Source organism: Schistocerca americana, chromosome 4 (genome assembly GCF_021461395.2).
Source record: "Schistocerca americana isolate TAMUIC-IGC-003095 chromosome 4, iqSchAmer2.1, whole genome shotgun sequence".
NCBI classification, from domain to species: Eukaryota; Metazoa; Arthropoda; class Insecta; order Orthoptera; family Acrididae; genus Schistocerca; species Schistocerca americana.
In genome coordinates, this window is record NC_060122.1 from 131,454,990 (window position 1) to 131,479,875 (window position 24,886).

Consider the following 24,886-nt stretch of genomic DNA (forward strand, 5'->3'; position numbering starts at 1 on the left):
CTGGCTGCGGGAAATTTAAGCAGTATGTAAAGGCACGACTCCGTGTGGTTGGTCCAGTAGCAGACTGAAATTCCGTGTCATCCGGTCATTGGCGACTGTATTACCCAAACTGTGGTAGTGCCAGGTTTTTGAGTGATCTTTTAGACGATTGTCCTGTCACGGTAATGCCGCCTTCAGACATAACCCCTTGATACGTCCGCCTTCTATAAGTTCTCACTGCTTTTCTTGCCAGCAGTCGAAAATCTATGTCGTGGAGTAAGTCACAGTTTTGCTCAGTTCCGGAAAGACATGTTGACCTTCTTCATCGGATGCTTGATTTTCATTTACGTTACCTGCTGAATTCAGCCTCTTCTGTTGCTACAAAGAGTTTTTAGAAACAGACTCCCGTTTAGGACTCTTTTGACGACAGTAACTGCTTTCATTACACGTACAACACGTAAAACTTGGGCTGAGTGTGAATTCTGCACTTTGTATCCTGCAACCATGATAAGCTCACAGGAAAAATTGGTAGAGTGACAGGAGAGGTTCAGGAGAAGAGCTTACTGGAGCCTTATATGCTTTGAAAGGCCTGACTGCAAGGCAACGGCGGGTACCTCAGAGGTATTCCTATTCAGGTTGTTATGTGGTGGGGTGATTGTTACCCGAGTGACTATAGACTGTCTCTAAAGCTAACTTCAATTCACACTTGCTGTCCGAACAGTAGTATATAACGTTTAACGTTTGTACAATACCGAAGTGTCCGCCCCCGGTAGCTGAGTGGTTAGAGCGACAGATTTCAATCCTAAGGGCCTGAGTTCGATTCCCGGCTAGGTCCGAGATTTTCTCCGCTCGGGGACTGGGTGTTGTGTTGTCCTAATCATCATCAATTCATCCCCATCGACGCGCAAGTCGCCGGAGTGGCGCCAATCGAAAGACTTGCACCCGGCGACGGTCTACCCGACGGGAGGCCCTAGTCACACGACATTCATTCAACACCGAAGTACTCGATTTCCTGTTGAAAATTGAGAATATAGAATCAATATTTTACAGAAAACTGCATGCACTTTAATATAAGAACGAAGAAAATGGATTTCCGGTTAAGTTGCAGCTCGACGGCTTGTGGAATTGATGGAATTATCTGTGGTTTTCACAAGGAAACCCATCTGAGGTTACTAAAGGAACTAGCGGTTAGCGGTTGCAGCTAAACCTCACTTTATTTTAGCAAAATGAGGAATTGAAAGGCAAATGTCCCCATGCTAGGTTCCAAAATGTAATAGAAAATGACAGAGCAGAAAAGCATTTACATTTGTCTAATCTGTCACAAATAACCAACACATCTACAGAAAGAGGACCGATTCGATTGGAAACGAACGGAACAGTGGAGGATGACGCTCACAATCGCTGGTGGGTACCAGTTGAAAAGTCAGTAAATTTTATAACGGAATTGCTTATCACATAATCTTCATTTTTGTCATTCACGTCAAAGGAAACAAATCTTTCAATAGGCTCCTTCCCACTAAACTACCGCAGTATAACGTCAAAGGAATTTTTGCATGTGTTTTCTGTAGTTTAATCTACCTGCATGGAAACAAAAATGGAAGCAGTAATGTTTTTACTCATTTATTCAATGTTTACTTGAGACATCCAGTCTAAAAGTTTCTTCTGCATATTGTATAACGTATATTTACACATTAAAGTAGCAGAGCTGTTTAAATGGTCCTCTGACACATTGTGAAGATTTCCTAGAACAGATAAGAAATCTAAGAAATTGTCGCTTTTATCTGACTCCACTCTTTCACTCGGAGGACTTAGTGCAAAATTATGAGTTCCACAAAAAGTGAAGTACTCTAATACTCTGTTCGATATTTCTCTGTTCTTCGTAAGTAATTCATTATGTTTCTGAATTGACATTTTATACGCCGAATGTTAATGGTACCAAACACTCTGTATTTACAAACATTTTCTAAATGTAGTCGAATTTCCTGATGTTTCTCAATTCGATCACTAAAATGCTTTCGATCTGTACAACCGAATGTTGTTCACAATTATGCAGCACCAGATAACACACGATACAAACAAAATAACTTTTACTTCTCTTCACTCATTGTTTAGCACAATATCTTGCAGGATCTTGTGTTGTACCCACATTACTTACCTAAGTGCTCTCCAAATACATTTGCTACCCACCACTCAATGTTGTGCCATAGTCCTCACTAGGTGCACACACTCAGAGGCTCCCAAAACACTTGTGGCATCTATTGTCCACAGAGGCGATGGTCAATGTTACGTTTGGAAGCTAATGTCAGATGAGGGATACACAGTCGGATGACTCGGATGACCAATGTTTCAAGCTTCAGAGTACAAGAAAGATCATCTGGCACAGAATGGAGAGTAAAGACGTCACAGGATGACAATAGATGTCGGAGTGAATGGAGAATTAAACTCAGTGTCTGAAAACTGAGTAGAGGTTAGGCTGGCAAGTTTCCAGAAGACAGTCAGAACGCTTTATATGAAACAAGTGGTGTTACTGACGACATTAGCGACTGAGAGGGCAGCAATCGAACTTCAAGCCACTGAGGAACGACTGTGTTGAGACATTATAGGTTAAGATAAATACTGGTAGTTGGAAGTAGGCCTCATTCTAGGATTATGGTGAGGGCCTTCACGAATCTAGATCGCAATAGTGTGATGACGTGTTGGACATATTTTTCTGTGCAGCATACAGTCCCATGGGTCAGCAGGGAGTGAAGTCCACGTTATAAATTTAGTACAATTTAGCTGTCTTGTTGACAGACTATCAAGTAGACCGGCAATAAACTTTAATTAAAAATTGTTACAGTAAATGTTTCAGTCTTTGTTTCTGGTTGTCAGCAAATTAAGCACAGTTATTTATTTGATAAGAAAAATGTACTTGATTAAGAAACAATTCGACTTCAGACTTAACCATCAGGGGTCACGTAATAGTCAAATTCATGCCAAGTATAATTTGATAATTTTATTCAGTTCATATTCTGCAGTGAGCTATGCAGTAAACTATGTACTGTTTTGGAACTATTTTTCCTAATGTACGACTGTAGGTAGGCTAATTACCAGGCGCCTAAAAGCACAAAGAAGTCTGTACTATACGACGTCTGTACTATACGAAATACAGAAGTAACAAGTGAATATGAAGACATTCTTCTCATTGTAATTATTATTTCCTTTCAGATGTCGCCAGGAAACTGTTTCGGCACCACTGCAACAGAACTGTCTGTGTAGCTTCTTTTGGCCAGCAGAATACTTCACGTTCCGTGTAAACTATTTTGCCTGATGATACTTACAACTGATGCAGACACAGCAACTATTCAAAGACCAGGGTTGTATTTTATGATTGCAACTGTCTCTGGTATAATACAGATGATCTCTGAGTGCGCATCACCAAATTTTATGATTATTCTTGTACCACTATACTCCGAAATGAAAATGATCAGGTACATAACAATTTAGCTGCAATCACTCACAACAGTAGTTTCACTGGTTTCCGATGTAATTCACAACATCAGGAAGGACATAAAAATACTTCAGTTATTAGCTTCAATTGACGGGTCGCTGGCGGGCCACCTAGGGTCAATAAGAACATAGCCCAGAAAATTTGTGAAGTTTCAGCTCTTCACAAGTGCCCACCATATAGTGTCATATTAGGTGCAGATATTAGATAAATAACATATTACGAACGTTTTTCGGCTTAAATACTTTTGGAACTCTTCTAACGACAATGACAAGATTTGCAAATATACAAGTGGTTATATTAAACAGGCTGTTGTTACTGAATCTTTCTTTGATGAGTATTTTAGGTGAGTTGAGTGGTATACGTCGCGGACAAATGAAACCAGATGCTCAACGAGTCATGAGTATTAGATCAAATATAGCAGCCAGGGACTCTTGTCCCCGTCGTTCTCAGTGCGGCCACTGGCTATTCTGTACACGTGAATGTTTGAGTTGTCAGTGGTGGTGAAATCTGTTCACAAAAACGTGTAGAATCTGTTGATCACGATTATATCGTTGTGTAAGTGCATGTGATTTACTTTATTTCAGCAACGAGAGGTGTTGCAGTCTGTGAATCTGACATTTTGTTCAGTCTCACGCTAAACCTAAGCATTCTGGCATTGGGTACCTCCTGATACAGGGTTGGATCTCCTTTATCCAGGAGCAGTGCAGGTGCTCGACGTAGCGTGGACTCAAAAAGCAGAAATACTGAGCCATACTATCTCTACATCCGTCCACAGCTGCGAAAGTGTTGCAGGTGTAGGATTTTGTGCAATTTCAAATATTTGATGGATTTTATCTCGGGCGACCTGGTTGACCAAATCGTTCACTCCAACTGTTCAGAATATACTTCAAACAAATCGCAAACAACTGTGATCCAGTGGCATAGAACATTGTCATGCATTAAAATTCCATCATTGTTTGGGAATATGAAGTCCATGAATGGCTGCCAAGTAGCCGAACATAACCCTCCAATCAATGTTCGGTTCAGTTGAGCCAGAGAACCCAGTAAATTTCATATGAACACAGCTCACGCCATTTTGGAGCCATCACCAGCTTGCACAATGCCTTGCTGACAACTTGGTTCCTTGGCTTAGTGTGATCTGCGCCACCCTCGAATCCTACCACCAGTTCCTACCAACTGCAGTTGGGGGTAATCTGACCAGCCCACGGCTTTCCAGACGTCTACGATCCAACCAATATGGTCACGAGTTCAGGGGAGGCACTACAAGCGATGTAGTGATGTTAGCAAAGGCATTCACATCAGTCGTCTGCCGCCATAGCCCATTAACGTCAAATTTCTCCGCACTGTCCTAACTAATGCGTTCGTTGTACATCCCAAATTGATTTCTGCGGTAATTTCACACCGTGTTCCTTCTCTGTTAGCACTGAGCACTGACAACTCAACACAAACGCCATTGCTGTCGGTTGTTAAGTGGAGGCCACCGGCCATCCATGGTGAAAGGTAATGCCTGAAATTTGGTATCCTCCGCTCACTCGTGACACTGTGGATCTAGGAATACTGAATCCCACACGATTTCCGAGGTGGAATGTCCCACGCATCTCGCTCCAACTACCATTCCGCATTCAAAGAATGTTAATTCCTGTCGTGAGATCATAATCGCGTCGGACACCTTTTCACCTGGATCACCTGAATACAAAAGAAGGCTCTGCCACTGCCTTGCCCTTTTAATCTTGTGTACGCGACACTACCGCAATCTGTTTATGTGTGTATCGCTATCTCATGACTTTTGTCTCCTCCATGTAATAAAACTGTTGATACGTGAGTGACCATTTAAACTCCAGCACCATGAAGGCAGTACGTGGCGTACTTTAAACTCATAACAAGGATACTGCATTCTTAGGAATGCAAAGCATTACCATTTCAGCACAAGTGCACGTATCGGGTAAGAATAATGCCATCTACATTCTTCCGTCTGAGAAAGATCACACAGTGGGTTTCTGTGGTGTCACCGCCAGACACCACACTTGCTAGGTGGTAGCCTTTAAATCGGCCGCGGTCCGGTAGGTTCAAATGGTTCTGAGCACTAAGGGACTTAACATCTTAGGTCATCAGTTTCCTAGAACTTAGAACTATTTAAACCTAACTAACCTAAGGACATCACACACATCCATGCCCGAGTTAGGATTCGAACCTGCGACCGTAGCAGTCCCGCGGTTCCGGACTGCAGCGCCTAGGACCGGCCGGTGTGGCCGTGCGGTTAAAGGCACTTCAGTCTGGAACCGCGTGACCGCTACGGTCGCAGGTTCGAATTCCGCCTCGGGCATGGATGTGTGTGATGTCCTTAGGTTAGTTAGGTTTAAGTAGTTCTAAGTTCTAGGGGACTGATGACCACAGCAGTTAAGTCCCATAGTGCTCAGGGCCATTTTTTTGCAGCGCCTAGAACCGCACGGCCACCGCGGCCGGCAGGTCCGGTAGTATACGTCGGACCCGCGTGTAGCCACTATCAGTGATTGCAGACCGAGCGCCGCCACACGGCAGGTCTAGAGAGACTTCCTAGCACTCGTCCAGTTGTACAACCGACTTTGCTAGCGATGGTTCACTGACAAAATACGCTCTCATTTGCCGAGACGATAGTTTAGCATAGCCTTCAGCTACGTCAATTGCTACGACCTAGCAAGGCGCCATATTAAGTTACTATTGATATTGTGAATCATGTACCGTCAAGAGCGACGTTCATCATTAATGGATTAAAGTTAAGTATTTCACCAGCTACGTCCGTTTTTTCTAAATTCTAATTTCCTTGTCCTGTTCCAGACCTCACGCCAGACTGCGTGAGCTAAAACGCGTGCCTTTCGGCCTCCTCTAGTAACACGGTGTTGGCTCTCCTGCCAACCACAACAGTTTCTTGCTCACAAATCGTTTTAGACTGTTCCCTGTTTTGACAACATTTTGTTTTGTCTCATGCAAGGAGCAGAAATATCTGCTAGGTGAACAGTGCCCTTTCAACACTGTGATTTATTGTTCTACTGTTTCTTCTAGCACTGGTCGATATCACACTGCTGTTACGTGACTATGGAAAGGGCGAGTTCAGAAGAGCCGTGCAGGACCTCAATGGTTCCCAAACGAATAGCGCCCAAGAGGAGTTGTGTACTCCAACGAGCTGTCTCGCACAGCCACATCACCTACAACAGCTAGGAAACGGGTTTGTTTGTAGCAAGACAAGTATTTACACGAGCAGCGAGGCGTCTGAAGCACCGTGAACTGTCAGGAGAGTGACCATTTGTTGTGGCTTCTCTTGGCGCACCAGCAGTGGTGCGCTCAGGGACAGCACTGGCAACATGGATCAAAGGCCGTCATTTATGGGAGTCTCGGTTCCGCGTGCAGCAACAAGACGGAGGTATGAGTTTGTGGAGGCTGCGAGGAGAGCGTAGACTGCCGGGTAGCGTATACGATCGTCAAACAAGCCACAATCTTGCCGCACTGTGTGGCGTGCCACTGGATACATAAACCGAGAACTTGTGCTTCACAAAGCGATTAGTTTCACAACAGCTGATAAAATTATATGAGTACTGCCCAGAAAGTAACTGACTTTTTAAAATAAATTCTGACAATATGGATTTTAGAGGCACACTCACAAGCTATTCTTCTACATAATTGCCATTCAAATAAAAGCACTTACAGTACTGAGGCACAAGTTTTTCAGTACCGTCTCTGTAGAAATCTACCTCCTGCTATTGCTGGTTTATGCCGGCCTGCAGTACGGTCTCAGTATGAAAACGTTGTGTAGCAAGCCATGTCTTCTTTGCTGGAAAGAGCTGGTAGTCGCTCGGCACCAAATCCAGGTTTTGAGGTGGATGATCCAACACATCCCATCCGAAACCACGTAGGAGCTCTTGGGTACGATTGGCCATATAAGGACGTGCGTTGTCATGAAAAAACAAAACTTTGGTATTACTTTTTCAATAATGGTTCAAATGGCTCTGAGCACTATGCGACTTAACTTCAGAGGTCATCAGTAGCCTAGAACTTAAAACTAATTAAACCTAGCTAACCTAAGGACATCACACACATCCATGCCCGAGGCAGGATTCGAACCGCGACCGTAGCGATCGCTCGGCTCCAGACTGTATCGCCTAGAACCGCTCGGCCACTCCGGACGGCTGTTACGTTTTCCCCGACGTTTCTTTTGTATCGCTCCTTGCCTTTTTCGGTGATTGAGAAATTTCAATTAGTTTGAAGTTTTTTGCTAATAAAATTCTAGTCACAGAACGCACGTCACAAGTGGCCGGATTTTCTATTGCAGCGCACATTTTAACTCGTCACAGAAACCAAAGTAGCAGACACACAGACCACACGCTACCACCGATGGCTGAGGAGTTATAACAACAAAATGGTGGCTGCAGCCCCGCACCGTCATAGGCCAAAAATTCTGTTTCTTATTGGCTAGACCTCGTATATGTATGTGTGTGTGGTGTATGTTCTGTCAACGTGACTGTCTTGTCTTCAGTGCTGATGTGCAACTGTGTCCGATACCCTTGCGGGAAAACAGGTGTGTATTGTGTATTAAACCGGGGATCTAGAAACGACGGAGAGGCTTCGTCCCACCATAACCGTCAAAGGTTCACAACAGGCCACAGCACTCCACCCACCCCACCGCCGCCCCACAGCGAACCCAAGGTTATTGACGGAAGAACGGGACTCGCTGCGAGCAAGTAAGTGAGTCGACAGTTGATGCCATTAGTGTCTGAGAAGGTGGAAATTTCGGTCGAACGCGGAACGTGTCCGAATAGCCGAAGTGGTTGAAGCAACCGCTCGCGTTAAGCGGAAGATTCGGCTTTGAGTGCCAGTCTGGTATAAATTTTCGGCTTTTAACATCGAATTATTCCTTCAAAAATGTCTGTGCTCAGTATAAGTTATATGAGACCGTATGTTTCCCGTGTCGTCCTGACGTAATTCGATAAAGAGGCGAAGTTCAACGTATCACGCACAGAAGCCAGCTTTTCTTCGTTGTGGCTCGTTGACGAGGAAGTATCGGCCATCTCTTCCCAGCTCTCCTATAACATCTATTACACTGAAACCTGCGATGACAGTAGAGCAGAGACGGGTATCAATGTAAATTTTAACGAGTTTGGCGCAGAACTTGCTGTGTAGTTCAGCTGTATAATCCATCAAGCATCGTGTCTCGGTCTCTGAGACGAGTTCAGAAAATCAGCGATACTGATGCAACCAACCCTCGAGCAGACTGACCTTGATTGCATTTCTAAGGCAGCCGTATGTCCCCATCTACCCCAAACAGTACTAACACTCCACAAGAAAACCACATGCTTTACTCTGTGAAAACGTTCTGTATCCAGAAGCTTTGTCGTAGGGTGCAGCGGATAACAGTCCACCATTCATCCAGACGATCTGGTTCTTAAGGTGTGACTGTATGGTGGTCGATCGTATAATAATGATGACCTCTGCGTCGAGTCTGTCATTCATAGCTCTTCAACAGTGAGAGAAAAGATGATGCAAACCCCGTTAAAGTTAACTTGTGGATATCATCTGGAATGTGTGCTGCTTGATTTCTGATGTCATTATCACCTGAGATGGCAACTCCCGTTGTGAGGTCACAGCTTGTAATACGCTCCCTGATTATTTGTGTGCATGATGAGTCAACCCACTTCCATCAGGCAATAGATCACAGATTAGTACCACACATCATAGATTAATACTGCTACAGACAAATAAATTAACTGAATGATTTGTTTATTTACATTGTGAGGAACAGAGCCCGATAGTGGAGGCGAGGGGATAAAGGTCAGGACGCAGTAACACGGAAGAGATGTGGTACTTTTTCACCACTAAATTTCGTTTTCATTGTGAACCATGTGTAATTCTCTGAGCCGTCGACGGCTCATCACTCCTCACAGCAAGCATTGTAAGTAATGATTTTCTCAGTGTTTCCTAAAAAAATTAAAATAAAAAATAAAATGTAGAGGACTCCGATCATTACGTTCGTAATGGAAAGACAGATAATTCCAGCTCATTCGAGTGCAGTCACCTATTGGTAGTTTGATGTCACCTGCACGTACTGGCTCTTGCTTTCACATTCCCACTTCCTCTGGCCGCTTTTCATTGCAAGAGCTTTGCATCACTTTGATCTTTCCGATCACAGAAGATAGAGCGTTGCTGGATCTATGTGAGTGCACACTATTATTGGTGTTAACGTTATTGCTGTTAAGCTGTCATACCTGTCAGATGAATTTGTCTTCTAAGGGTCGATTCTTTCAAGATGTAATTTTTACAAGCACTAGTGTTTCACCCTTTCCCAGGGGTAGGCTTCCAACTACGGAGTTACTTGTTCCATATATGTTACACAAACCAGAGCCATCGTGTGACCTATAATTGTTCGTGTCGTTTATCCGATCGCAAACTGAATTACGTTAGAAGCTTAAGTAGCGTTCGCCAGTACTCTGCAATACAGAGTATAGCTCAGATTTCCTTGAATGTGTACTATATCATACAAACGAGTAAAGGAATCAAATAGCTGTGTCAGTAACGATTTTAAAACAGTTTCTTTTTCACAAGTCTTTCTCACACTGTCACAGAGCATTTACTATAAGTAACAACGTGTCTCATGAGAGCCCACAACATTCGTCTTTGTCTTTACAATACTGGCCATTAAAATTGCTACACCATGAAGAAGACGTGCTACAGACGCCAAATTTAACCGACAGGAAGAAGATGCTGTGATATGCAAATGATTAGCTTTTCGGAGCATTCACACAAGGTTGGTGCCGGTGGCGACACCTAAAACGTGCTGACATCAGGAAATTTTCCAACCGATTTCTCATACACAAACAGCAGTTGACGAACGTTGCCTGGTGAAACGTTGTTGTGATGCCTCGTGTAAGGAGGAGAAATGCGTACCATCACGTTCCCGACTTTGATAAAGGTCGAATTGTAGCCTATCGCGATTGCGGTTTATCGTATCGCGACATTGCTGTTCGCGTTGGTCGAGAGCCAATGACTGTTAGCAGAATATGGAATCGGTGGGTTCAGGAGGGTAATACGGAACGCCGTGCTGGATCCCAACGGCCTCGTATCACTTGCAGTCGAATGACAGGCATCTTATCCGCATGGCTGTAACGGATCATGCAGCCACGTCTCGCTCTCTGAGTCAGCAGATGGGGAAGTTTGCAAGACAAGAACCATTTGCACGAACCGTTCGACGACGTCTGCAGCAGCATGGACTATCAGCTCGGAGACCGTGGCTGCGGGTACTCTTGACGCTGCATCACAGACAGGAGCTGACAGGAGCGCCTGCGATGCTGTACTCAACGATGAACCTGTGTGCACGAATGGTAAAACGTCATTTCTTCGGATGAATCCAGGTTCTGTTTACAGCATCATGATGGTCGCATCCGTGTTTGACGACATCGCGGTGAACGCACATTGGAAGCGTGTATTCGTCATCACCATACTGGCGTATCACCCGGCGTGATGGTACTTTGAACACTGGACGTTACATTTCATATGTGTTAGGACCCGTGGCTCTACCCTTCATTCGATCCCTGCGAAACCCTACATTTCAGCAGGATAATGCACGACCGCATGTTTCGGATCCTGTACGGGCCTTTCTGGATACAGAAAATGTTCGACTGCTGCCCTGGCCAGCACATTCTCCAGATCTCTCACCAATTGAATATGTCTGGCCAATGGTGTCCGAGCAACTGGTTCGCCACAATACGCCAGTCACTACTTTTAATGAACTGTGGTATCGTGTTGAAGCTGTATGGGCGGCTGTACCTGTACGCGCCATCCAAGCTCTGTTTGTCTCAATGCCCAGGCGTATCAAGGCCATTATTACAGCCAGAGGTGGTTGTTCTGGGTACTGATTTCTCAGGATCTATGCACCCAAATTGCGTGAAAATGGAATCACATGTCAGTTCTAGTATAATATATTTGTCCAATGAATACCCGTTTACCATCTGCATTTCTTCTTGGTGTAGCAGTTTTAATGGCCAGTAGTGTACGTATCGATAGCTTGTTAATGTCTCTAAATCCGAATTTTGGCACTATAATGGAATATGCATGTGATTTAAAGTGTATATATGAAGTGGAAGCAATATTTCAATTTGAATATATTTCCTAAATCCAATATTTTTTGTAGAAAACTTGTAAACTTCGCTTGTATCCGGGATGCTAAACATTTTCACGTAGTGTTACTTCTAATCTGCGTACCGCGTGGGATGCTCAGAACTGATTGAACGGTTCTTCGTGATGCAGTTCTCCACGCTACTCTATCCTGCCCAAGCCTCTTCATACCGCAGTCAACATTCACTCGAAACTGCGTACTATACTTGTCTCCTGTTCTCTCTTCGCAACTTTCACATTTACCTCCGATACTAAACTGATGATTCCCTTATGTCGCAGAACGTGTTCTATCAACCAATTCTTTCTGTCACTTCTTTCAACAAGTTATGCCATAAATTCTTTTTCTCCCCTGTTCTGTTTTGTAACTTCTCATTATTTACGTGATCTACGCATCTTATCTTCTGCAGCACCACATTTTAAAAGGTCGAGTTCTCTTCTTCTGTCAGCTGTTTATCGTCACGTTTCGCTTCTGCATAAAGTTACACATCAGACACGTTGTTTCAGATCATACTTACCATCTCTTATGTTTACATACAATGTTAAGAAATTTCTCTTCTTCAGAAACATTTTCTACCATTTACAGTCTACACTTCATACCCTCTTCATCGTGGCCCCGCGGTCGCGTTCTCGCTTCCCGAGCACGGGGTCCCCGTTTCGATTCCTGGCGGGGTCAGGAATTTTCCCCTGTCTCGAGATGACTGGGTGTTTGTGTTGTCCTCATTATTCATGAAAGTGGCGAGTTTGGACTGTGCAAAGGTCGGGAACTTGTAATGATGCTGATAACCACGCAGCTGAGCGCCCCACAAACCAAACATCATCAAACAGTAAAGTTCATCTACTAATTTTAGCGTCTCATCGTGTACTCTAATTCTCCCAACGTCGCCTGACTTAATCCGACTACATTCGACTAAGACTGTTTCCTTCTTTTTTCAGCTTATAGGCTCCTTCCGAGAATCTGTTAATCCCGTTCAACTACATTTCCAAACCTTTGGTATCTCTAACGGAATTACAATGTCACTGGCAAAGCTCTAACTGTTCATTTTCTCTCCCTGAACTTTAATTCCTACTCCAAACTTTCCTTTGGCTTCCTGTACTTCAAGCTCTCCCATCGACTTGACACTTCACATATTGTGAGCCATCTCAGGCTCACCTCAGCCACAGCTGGGCTTCTGCATTGTGCATTTTAGGGCCGCATTTGTGTTCAAGGCGGTGCAGCCACTCTACCGCTTGCTCTTGTGCTAACGAACTGCCTCTGCGACCCTCTGCTCACAGGGGCAGCCGCCACTGTTGAGAGATGTCTTCCACTTCAAGAAATTTGAGGCGATAGGTTCACGTCAAAATGTGGATCGAGCTTGGCTCAAGAAAATTGCATTGACAATCGCCCATTTCATCAGCAGAAAAGTTAGAACACTCATAGCATTGGTGTGCAGTAGCAACGCTCCACAGAGCGTGCGCCAATGGCAGCGACGCCATCTGTCTCTGAGACAGCACGTGGCCAGTGTCCATCTTGAAGTCAGCAGCGTAACAGGACTTCTAATGTGGGATGCCTGTAGCAGCACATGCACCAGATTGGCATTGGTCGCCATTCAAGGAAGGGAATGCCTGTAGACACTTAAGCATGTCGTGATTCTTGAAGTGGAAACGATAGACCTCTGCATTTAAATGTCAGAAGCTTCTTCCAGATTGACATTAGCAGCTGGTCCCAGCACAACGGCGGCTGCAGCGGTTAGTGAGGGGTGAGTACTGCGGATAGATTTTTTTTGTTTTCGTCTCCTACTTTTATGTGCAGAGAATTGGTTCTGTTAACCGATATCATTCAATAATGTCATCATAACCTGGGAGTTTGAAAGCATTATTTATGTCGGCAGAGAAACTGGATGATTTGTCACAATTCCTGGGAAACACTCGCAAGCTCTATTTACAAGCTGTAAGGCACTTGTAGTGCGAATTACTAGGGCACAGTGCACCATGTAGTGATCTGGTTTCAGTGGAATGTCTGATGTGCAACTGTTGCGGCCACACTTGGAGTGGCCGAGCGGTTCTAGGCGCTACAGCCTGGAACCGCGCGACCGCTACGGTCACAGCTCCGAATCCTGCCTCGGGCATGGATGTGTGTGATGTCCTTAGGTTAGTTAGGTTTAAGTAGTTCCAAGTTACAGGGGACTGATGACCTCAGATGTTAAGTCCCATAGTGCTCAGAGCCATTTGAACCAATTTGTTACGGCCACACTACTATTCGATGTGCTGAGTCAAAATGGGTCAAGATTAGTGAGTGTCAGTTGGTATTATTCTCAAGTTGTTGGTTTATTGTACTTCTTTGTCTTTTAGGAACAAAGGTGCAACAATGACAGAATCAGGAGGCGATTCACTCAGTAATAAGTCAGGTGAAGGCCGAAATGCATAAGCAAATGTTTTCTTGGAGAGCAGGTTTGGTATCGTCCAGTTTATCTACTCCATCGCTGCAGTCAGCCGCCACTAATTTGATTTCTCCCTCTTTTAGCTAGCCAATGAGGATTTATTGTCCTTCCTGGGTTATCTGGAGGCAGCTGCGAAGAATGATTTTGGACAGAGTGTCATCTGTTACAAGTTGAGATTGACGGTCAAAGCAAAAGCGTTTGAGAAGTAGAACGAGAATTTTAAGAATTCGCTGAAGTTTGAGCAGTTTAGAAACGTGCTAGAGGAAACATAGTCGGTTATTTTCTGGAGCCCTTGTGTTGAATGTCACAGAAGCACAATGGGTCATTAAGAAGTTTGAGCGACATTAAGAAAAGTTGACTAGCATATTTATGAGCTAACAAGACGTAATAAAGCAAATATATTACCGTCCAGGAAGAGGACCACAGGGCTCTAGACGCTTTGCCGAGGAGCCAGAACCCAATATGTCTAGGAGAGTTTGGGCAGATGTCCCAAAAGATTTGGCCGCTACCATCAGTTTGGCTGGGAAGCAGGGGGAGACAGTCATAGTCACGGTGGTGCGCAGCAGGCGAGATATTCTATATGCTGACGTGAGATGTTATAAGCGTGAGCGTGCAGCCAGTGCCGTCAGCCGTCAGGCACAGTGTTGGAAGTTGTGTGTGTGAGCGCTGGTTTCTCAGGGTAGGGCAGGATAAGGTTAAGATTGTGGACGGCGCCGTAATCAGTTATTCTTGGTTGCACAACAAATACGTAAACTTTATTTAAAGAGATTGAAATTTTAAAACAATCTCTTAAAAAAATTGACTGTATGGCGGCTGAAGGCCTTATCACAGGAAAAATTTCACAATTTTGGGCTGGAGGCCGCCAACAATAACGTCAAACAGCAAACGGGTGCAATATTTCACCGCCTCGAAACACTTCACTCCTGCTCGCTGCTGCACCCCAACCGAACTGAAGTCCGTTCGCACCTCTCCTCCAAATCCAGTACGCAGACAGCATTAAAATAACTGCTCATTCAAAAGCACGACATACTCACGGATCCGGGAAAACAATTCCACCAACAATACTAAAACAAGTCGCTGTGAAACAAGACGGACGAATTTTGAGTCGACACAGAAACTGAGAAGCCATAAGCAGCCGTAAGACCAAATGCACGTCTTCCGCTGCGACGACTGACCCAACGACCAAGCAACGGTCGTCCCCACTCAAGTCTGCCCACCGGAAACATCCCAGTATAAATCGTCGACTGACAACTTATTACCATGAGGTCACTTCGACGGACGAACACATACACACACACACACACACACACACACACACACACACACACACACACACTCAGGTGAAAGTTGTACTACTCGAATATCACGGTCCATTCAACTAGAACTCGCCGAATCTTGCCCTTGACGTGGTCGTGCGCTCTCACGACCACATGACCACATCCTTCAGTCGGACAATGCGTGTGTGTCGTCAGCGGTCGGGTTAGTACTGGCTGTCCGGACCTCACTGCTGCTCCGTCCCAACTCCTCTTGCTCGACACACGACGACCCGGAAATACTAGAGGCCGCTCCAAAGATGGTACCACAGTACGCGCTATCGATAAGCGCTGCTGCTGCCACTCACAGACAGACAAGGAGAGCAAACGTAGTGGCACCAGTGAACACACTAAGAAAATGAGACGCCATTATCGCTACTGCAAGATGCCAAGCTATGAACGTTAGCCGTACACGGCTCAGTGTGGTGCAGCACCACTACCTTTTCTATTACATTTCAGTAGTGCAGAGACGTATTGCAAGGTGAAACGTGGCGTAATAGGGGTCGTAAGGGGTGAGAGGCATCAGTTTTCGTAGAATACAGGGACACGTGCATCAGTGCCAAACGTCAACGTCATAGATAAGAAACTGTTAAACACAATGCGCCAGAGGTACGAAACGCTACTGTGAAATTCCGTATTTCAGCAATTTTCAGGTTGGGGAGGGGGGACAATATCAAAAAGCTCGTGAAAATAGTGTCTCACGTAAGTGACAGTTACTGTCCAGTCCTGAGGGTAGACTTTCTGCTCAAACAACATGCCGCAATGACCTTCAGCGACGTAGGGTTGAGCTCAAGGGGACAACGTTCCAACTGGGGAAACTGTCACCAGTAAAATTCTCTCGCAAAGATCTTTGCATGTGGACCACAATCAATTCGTAAACCACCACTATAACTGCATTGTGCAGGTGCTGCATTTAAAAGGAACAGGGAGGATGGGAATGGAAACAATATAACACAAAATTGACTTCCAATGAGTAGCAAGCATCTGTACATTGCAAATTGTATCGTACATCACGGTATTTACAGCTGATTATGGATGTCTTTAACAACCAATAGATGTGTAATAGCATAACGGAGGAGAGCACTAGCCCTTAGGCAGCAGCAGTCGTCATACCAAAAACATTCGCATGTGTGACAAAGTAGTATAGATCTTTTTGTGACTGTCGGAAGCGAATAGTAAAACAATGGCGGGTGTGTACCCCGTACCGAAAATTAAGGAAATTCTTTGCAGTTTGTAGCATTGCTAGCACCTCTCAACAATAGATTCAAGAAGCAGGTATATTAGTGAGTCCAGCTGAAACCTGCGTTTTTTATCACTTGGGATCCTAACCGATATCGGTAAAAGCCAATCAGATTGAAAAATACGAAAGCCACGATTCATTGGCTGTTGGACTGTATATTGAGGATCCAGAAACCTCAAAAAAGTATTGTGTACCCCAGTGACATAATTGTTTTCCCAGGGGCTTTGATGGAAGATATACAGAGGTTGAGGAGTACGGGAAATTGTCATTTAACTATGGAGAAGGTGAGCTATTTAGGACATCAGATTAGGAAGGGATAAAATCAGACCCGAGATTGCAGGATTTTCCAGCTTCTTCGACAACTGAGGAATTACAACTATTCTTGAGCTTGGTCGGTTATTATAGAAAATTCATGAAAGGGTTTTCAGACATTGCATGGCCACTTACACAGTTGTCAAAAGATAGGTATAAAGTTTCAGTAGACAATGGAATGATAAACCTCATTAAAAAACCTGAAAGAGGCTTCAAAACTAAATTCTGTGGTGATCTTCCCAGATTATGAGGAGGATTTTTACTATCTGGTGACTCTTCCATCGAGGCATTTGGTTGTGATTTTAACCAGGTGATACATAGAGAAAAACATCCTGTGGCTTATGCCCCATGGAAACTGAACAAAGGCAAGAGAAATTACTCCAAAACTGATAAGTAGATGTTAAGTGTAATGTATGGGCTTACATATTTTCCTTATTAGCATGATAAAAAATTCAAGGTGATACCCAAATATGTGGCGTTGAAGCGATTATTTGGATCTAAAGATCCTTCACGTAGACTGATTAGGTGGGCATTAGACTGACTTTGGTTTTGAGGTACTCCATAAACCAGGCAAGGCATGGGAATGCAGATGGATTCAGCAGGAAGGTTATGGTGGTTATGGCAGTAAGGGTACAGAGTCAGAACCTTGCAGAGTGGCAGAGAGTACAGGCAGCTGACACATACTGCAAGCTGTTTGCAAAACAGCCTCAGTTCATTGTGCATAACAGGATTTCTTAGGTTAAAGAGACTGAAACCATGCATAGTACTGCTTGTTAATCTAGGGAAACTTTATTCTAAGCTAAGGAAAGACGTTTTGAAGGCTGCACATGATCATATGCTATCTGGACTTGAGGATTGTAGGCTGATAGATCGAAGAGTGGCAGAGTGTCCTGTTGGAGTGCACGGAAAAGAGACATGGGTCAGAACGTAACCATTTTGAACTTGCATTACTTCCAGTAATTATACATATCTGTTAGCCATAGCACTAAACTCCAGATTCGCAATGCGCTTGCAGTTTGTATCGTTGTTGTAATTTGCTTCTGCTCGATGGCACTAAACATTATATGAAGAACATTGGCCATTTTAGATTCCCACTTTTCTCTCTGCTCTTCTACTGAATTGACGGTTAGCACTTGTAACAACTCCATCTAGTACATGAAACAAGTAGCTGAAATTCGTGAACAATGAACGTCATTCGAAATTTACATTAATCATTGCTGTTAAGGGATATCTATAATATTTGTTCACTCAATGCAAAGAAATTATGACTGAGGGAAGTTATAATGTGTTACGCACCTTCTACCTGTAAGGGCTAGTGGGATAATACGTGATACGTTACATAATAATTTTTATTATGACGATGAAGAAGAACCTCTTGTGAAATTTCGAAAATAATTTTCTGATTTGGAGGGACTGCCGTAAGCTGCCAGAAAGAACAAACATTTACACATGTACATATTTTTGCTTGGTTCAATACTTCGCTCATTTTATGAGTATCAGCAAGTATCACTACAAATGTTACTAGAGGCAACAAAACTTTCTGAAACGATAGGAATGGAGTTTTTAGGATCTTTTATATGGACCCCAACCGGAACCGTTGCATTATTGCTATTGTTCATCATGTCTAGCGACAGAATTCAGTGATTGCCATTCTGAATCAGCAGGTAACTTGCGGACAGGCCATGATAAATAACTGGTTCTTGAATTTTGGTATCCTTGACACTTATATATTAAATTCTTGTCGGACATGTTAGGACCAATATGTCACTTTGTACAGATCTGGAGGCTAGAGACTAGCCTGTTGCATCCGCAAGCTTATGGTAGAACTGAGCATGTTCTTTATACTATTGGGAGCAGCCGCAAGCTGGCGGTAGAACTTAGATTGTTCTTCGTTTTATTGAGAGGATGTGGAGCTACTGTGTCAACAGCCACCTTACTGACTGGGATGTTTAAAATGTACATAAGTCGTCATGAAGGATATAAATCCAAGATACACACCAGCACTGGTTTTTTTTTTTTTTTCATATGAGATAGTATAAAGGATGAAGATGCCTTAGACATTCCACACAGTCAAACCGAAACTAAAGAGGAATGGAGAACCAATTCGGAATTTTGCAAGGACGTTAATGGAATTTTGGAAATGGGTACAGAGGATCAACACCAGAACCTTGAAGCGTCGGGATGATGTAGGAAACGTGCACGAAAATTGCCACAGTATGGGGTACAGCAGTGCATAATGCTATTGTGTCCACACACCCCATAGGGTAAAACTATCAACTTTATCACACGAAAAAAGGGATTATAAGAGGTTATCTAGATGATGCTACCAGCCGATTTGAAGCTGAAACTTCCAGCTGGAACGACGATACTTCATGTCGAATTCTTACAATCGTTTCAAAGCATTCTACATTTACTGTCGCATGTGCCAGCAAATAAGGGGAAAGCAAGGAAAGGTAGAGAAAATGAGAACCAAAGGGAACTTAAACTGCTTACAGCTAGATACCAGAGGGTTAGGATCCGAGAAGTAACAAGGAAGAATGTGGAGTACTGTGGAAGTTTTTTAACATAAGTAGTGCGTAAGATATTTTGGGAGGTTTAACGTTAAATAAGATATTATTGTGTAACCGGTAGGATGGACAGTATGTGATTGCTGCACGTTGTAATTTCGTCGGTGCAAGTCAAGGGGGAAATATTTATTGCCGTAACTGTTGTAGATTTTCGTTAGGGTTCTTATATTATCTGTCCACACGAAGAAGTATGTGTGGCGAAGTCAACTCTTTCGAGAAGGAGGAGGGGCAGTAATTACAGATTCCTTTTCCCACGTTGCTGGATGTCAAACGATGTGAGCCAAATGCTTCCCAATCCTGCAATGCAGCATCTCTTCACCGAGAATATGGTAGGAGCATTGCGAGACCAACTATTGGAAACGAGTGCTCTTCACCAGGCAACAGGACATCATACTCACTAGTCTGTGATAGACCTTTCATATTTCATCTTTAGAGCACTGCAGGCTTCCTTTGTACTTCGATTTAAATTGTCACTTGGAAACTGGAGAAGAGGTAAACAGCAGTCTTTTACGTTCATGTCCACAACATGCACCGAAATGTGTCTCTGTTGGGCAAATTTTCCTATATATTTACGATACACTCAAGTCAATAATGACAGCGTGCACAGTAATTCATGCCAACAATATAGTTTTGCTGGAAGCAGTCGGGTTTGTAAGGTATTTAGGACCAGAGTTCCCGTTACGAGCTTACCATAGTTATTTTGCAAATAAGACCTCCTCACCAAATTCAGAGAGTACTCTAATCTTCCACATAGCACAATTAGTGTAACAGCAGCTTGCTGATCTAGATTCAAGTGAGCGCAAAGTTACTTTGTTTCTTTACTGATCTGGTTGTCCATGTCAACACACGCTAGGAGGATATATTGTTTACAAGTGTCTTACAGTTTCAAAACTAACTCATAAATGCCAAAAAGAAAAAAAAAATCTGCGTTAACTGTACAATAGCCTTTCAAATTTATGTGTGACATTCTACAGAACACAGAAGGGAGGGAGAGAAAGCTCAGAATGGTGCATAGGATGCACTTTTTATTCGAGAAGTCTCAAATTGAAATGTAGTAGTTCAAAGTCCAAATACATATATAACAATACGTTTATTAATAGGAACTGGAACGCCATTAACACAAATTCAAAATTTCATCACCCCACACTACATTACATATGTACAAATGACGAGTAAGGCATTCCTCTCATCTACCAAGCTCTCAATTCATTTAGTTCAAAGATACTACAAAAGACAGACAAATAAATACTTGTTATAGCAAAATACATAGTACTATGAAAAGAAATATAACACGTTATCTACACAGTTAAGGACCTAGTTTCATAGACAAATGTTTCCATTTTAGGAGGACAAAAGTATAGTAAGTGTAAATCATATATCATTAAAATAATTCTTCTAAGCTGCCAAAGGTAGTTGAAATTCTTTGATTGTGTCGTGACTCTGAATGATGATCTTGTGGAATACTACAACAAGTTATCTGTATTGCGACAGTTTATAGGCGACACAAAGTACACTCTAAGATTAAGAATGTGTTCTTGCTTTGTGTCTCTAGTAGCTATTATAAACATTTATACATTCCTTTCAGTCATTGTAAGACACAACGAGGGTAGCGTCCACTATTCAGTTTGTCTGATGTGCGCAAACATTCCTACAAAAGACTGCTCAACCTGTGTGCTAATGAGCTCAGTTATCCACATGCAACACATGATAGGATATAAATAGTACTGCTGACAGACCACGTGATTTCTGTGTGTAAATATGGCTCCAAGATTTTCTTCTAGTATGACAAGGCAACTACAGGTGTAGGACTGGTTGCTAATGTATATACAAACATTAGTGGAAGATAAACAGAAGCAATCATTAGTGTAGATATCTGTTAAGGTTATGACAGGCATATGATCCCTTTATTTTGTTGCCTCCAGGTAGGCTAACAAGTGGCGTCCTTCCAATAAGGCGACTCTATGGGTTTTATAATTTTCCATTCTAACAACCGCACTATTTCTATGATAACGCCTCACGTTGTGTCACTGGATAGCTTATGAGTTTTGGAAGTTTTTTTTAGTGTGGAAGCACTTCTGTATGATACCGAGAAGTATGTGCAATTCTTGGCTTCTTGTTAAAACTTGTACATATTTCAGTAACAATTCTTTTTGCTTCAGCCTCTTGTTGTGTGTTAAGAATTAAAGACTACGCCACTCTGTCATTTATGTCATCTTCGTCAATTCTGCACAGTACTATACTGAGTAGGTTAGCTATTACTTAGTGTAGCTTTCGTCTCACTATACTTGACTCTTACGTTTTGTAGTATTTACGATATTTGGCTTTCCTCTTTATCAAGTCTACAATAATAACTTCACCATCGATATTCAGGCAGGACTTGCCAGAGGAGCAGCCTATTTTGGCGTATTTGTCTCTCAGAAATTACGTGCATTTGACTATCAACCCATTTACAACTAGGAGTGGGCATACTATGGACCCATTTTCCATAATTACCGCGATCTTTGTCTGGACTTTGACCTGTTGCGACCTCATACCGACTGCTCCAATAATATTCCGGTTTTGTGATGCGTAAGTAGGTACGCTTGGAACCTCACTAAACGTATTAAAGAGACTTGGTGACATTGATACGAGTACCTGTGTCAACACCTCTATAGTCGGAATTTTTCTCACAATAGCGTCAATAGTGGCCTGAGCTGTGTATTTACATTGATTACAGCATTTGTAGTGGTCAGTACCTTATTCAGGTCTAATGTCTTCATTATACTGTACCTAAGCAGGTTCTCTGAATTGTCTTTTCTACTCCGCTAATCCAACGCACAACTGTCATTTGGGGGTAGAATGTGTTTGGTTCTAGTTTGTTGAAGGATTCCTAGTTAGGTGTGTTTCTTTTGTCATTCCAGTAATACTGAATAATGGATTCTACTCTCTCCAGGTCATGTCTATAGCACGATATTGTACTAGAACTCTTTGCTGATAAGCACTGTTTATGTATGACTGGCTGTGATTTCCCGTGTTGGAATTCCTTTTGTTATTACTGTTTCTATGTCATTGACATCATTCATGACTATAGCATCTGGGGCAGTACTTATTACGTCCTTTATTGGAACAGCATTTTGTTAAAATCTCAGCTAGTATACTGAATATTATCCACCAAAGGCCCTAATGGCTGCATTACAAAATGAACATGACGCTAATTTCATCTGTATTGGTTGAGAAACTGTGTATGCAGTGTTGTCGACTGAAACATGCCACCGTTGTTTTTGTCACCATCCGACTTCATTTGTTAAGCTAAAAGAATCAAATTGGGAGATGAAGAGTTTTCTGTTCGTCTATAGAACAGGTCTAACATTTCTTTTATATTCGTAGGCAACTTCGCTTTAAGTATTCGTAACACAGCGCTGTGCAAAATGGGTTCATCCTAATACGTAGTTTCATTTATATACTTTTCATTTAATTTTCGAAATTTACGTTACGTACTGTTAAATGGCTCGGGGTTGAACACTTCTTTGCGGAGTCTTTCCTGTATGCAGTTTGACCAGCACTTCGACAAGAACACTTTCTCAAACAGATTTGGCAGTTTGCAGCCATTTCAGTTGCCCAATGGATCGTTGCTGCTTCGATGAAACCTGTAGTGAACTTTATTTTTATTGTTCTGACCAACATCTAGGTATCAGGCGATTAAAAATTTTTATGAGCATAATACAGTGAAGATTTTTCTCACCAGATGTAAAAACTTGAATTGTCGGTGTTTCAATAAACTTACTTCTAGCAGAATAGATGATATAGATGTGTCTGCCACGATCCGATATGTATAGGAGACACATCATCAGGATCTATATCATTTCTAAACACTCTGTAATACGGTGCCTGACTATTACAGTTGCCAACTGCCCTAGTAACAGTAGGGTGCCATGTACTATTTATATGACAGTATCCAACTCCTGCTGCACACTTCTAATATGAGAAGTGACACTGCCACGCTTTTCAGATAAATCTTTACTTAAAGCACAAGTAGCTCTCATTTTATTAAACTATTATTTAACTGATTCTCCTGAAGTGACTCTCTCAGATATCTCTTTTGTAACAGGCTATTGTATAGCAAGTTGAACTTATGAATGAAGCTTTTCAGTCATCTAGGTATTTTTATCCGAAATCCAGTTCGAAAAGTCCTGTTAAAAACTTTCCCTCCTCGTCAAACAACTCCTTTAAATAATTCTTCTTCAGCAATAAAACTATCTAATTTTCCAATTTGTTTCAAAATAGATAATATTATCTTAATTTGCTTTTATATTAACTTCTGTACGATCTCGGAAATGATGTGGTATGTGGTTTTCAGATCAGAAAATACGTTATTAGGACACCCTGTTGCAATTACAACCTTGCAACTTCATCCCGGTGTAACGGCAGTTGTTCTAAATACGTTTTCCATTAATCCTTTAAACTTCGATATAATGGCGTAAATAGGGGTAGCTGGACTAGGACTAGCTGGTGGAATAAGATTACACCCTCAGCCTGCGACTCCATTTCAGCTGCTGAACTGTTAATATTTTTGACAGCGATATCAGCGAATTCGCTGCATTATATGTATAATTCCACATCATTATTTGTTTCCGATCCCATTTTACAGCTTTTATTATCTTTACTGTACCACAAAAATAGCCTCAGACTGTCTCAGTAAAGTGCATATTTTAATACAACATCAGAACACAATGATAATGAAGAACGTGGACTTTTCAGTAAGAAGATAATAATCTGTTGCAACAATGAGACAGTGTTATGCCATGTTGCACACTCAGGACGCAGAGTCAGCCATTCTGTGTAACTTAGCTTTGTGAATAGTAAAAAAGGCGAGAAGATAAGTATGTTTGTTTTTACCTTACACGTCGCATCCTAATGAAGAACATTCATATTAATTTCCAAAAGAATCTACTATGTTTCTGTTTTTCAAAATTGTTTGTAATTCTTTTGTGTAATGTTGTTTGCGTTAAATAAAACAGATTTTTTTACTACTGTTAATTTCGTTTATACCTCACAGTTTCCATTTACTACAGAAAAACACACAATGAGAACAAAATTTCCTACACAGAACATTTATAAAATGATCCTGTAATGGTCGCCAGTGATATGCATCCTCCTTCCTTCAGTACGGGTAGTTATTTTAAATTTATTTTTTATGGTAAAACGTTTTCAAGAGGAAGGATACATCGCACGGTAGAAAGCAACGACCTTGGTGATGCGAAAACTCGTAATTGTAAATGGTTGATGTGCAAAGTTCGTTTTACATGATAATAATAAGCGCAGTCGAACTTCGTTATCAACATAGACTGCATGAGAAGATCCAAGCTCAGTTATGGCGCACTGCCGTTATGTCACCGAACTGAAAACTTACACCTAATTTACGGTCAACAGGTATACAAAATAAACTTCAC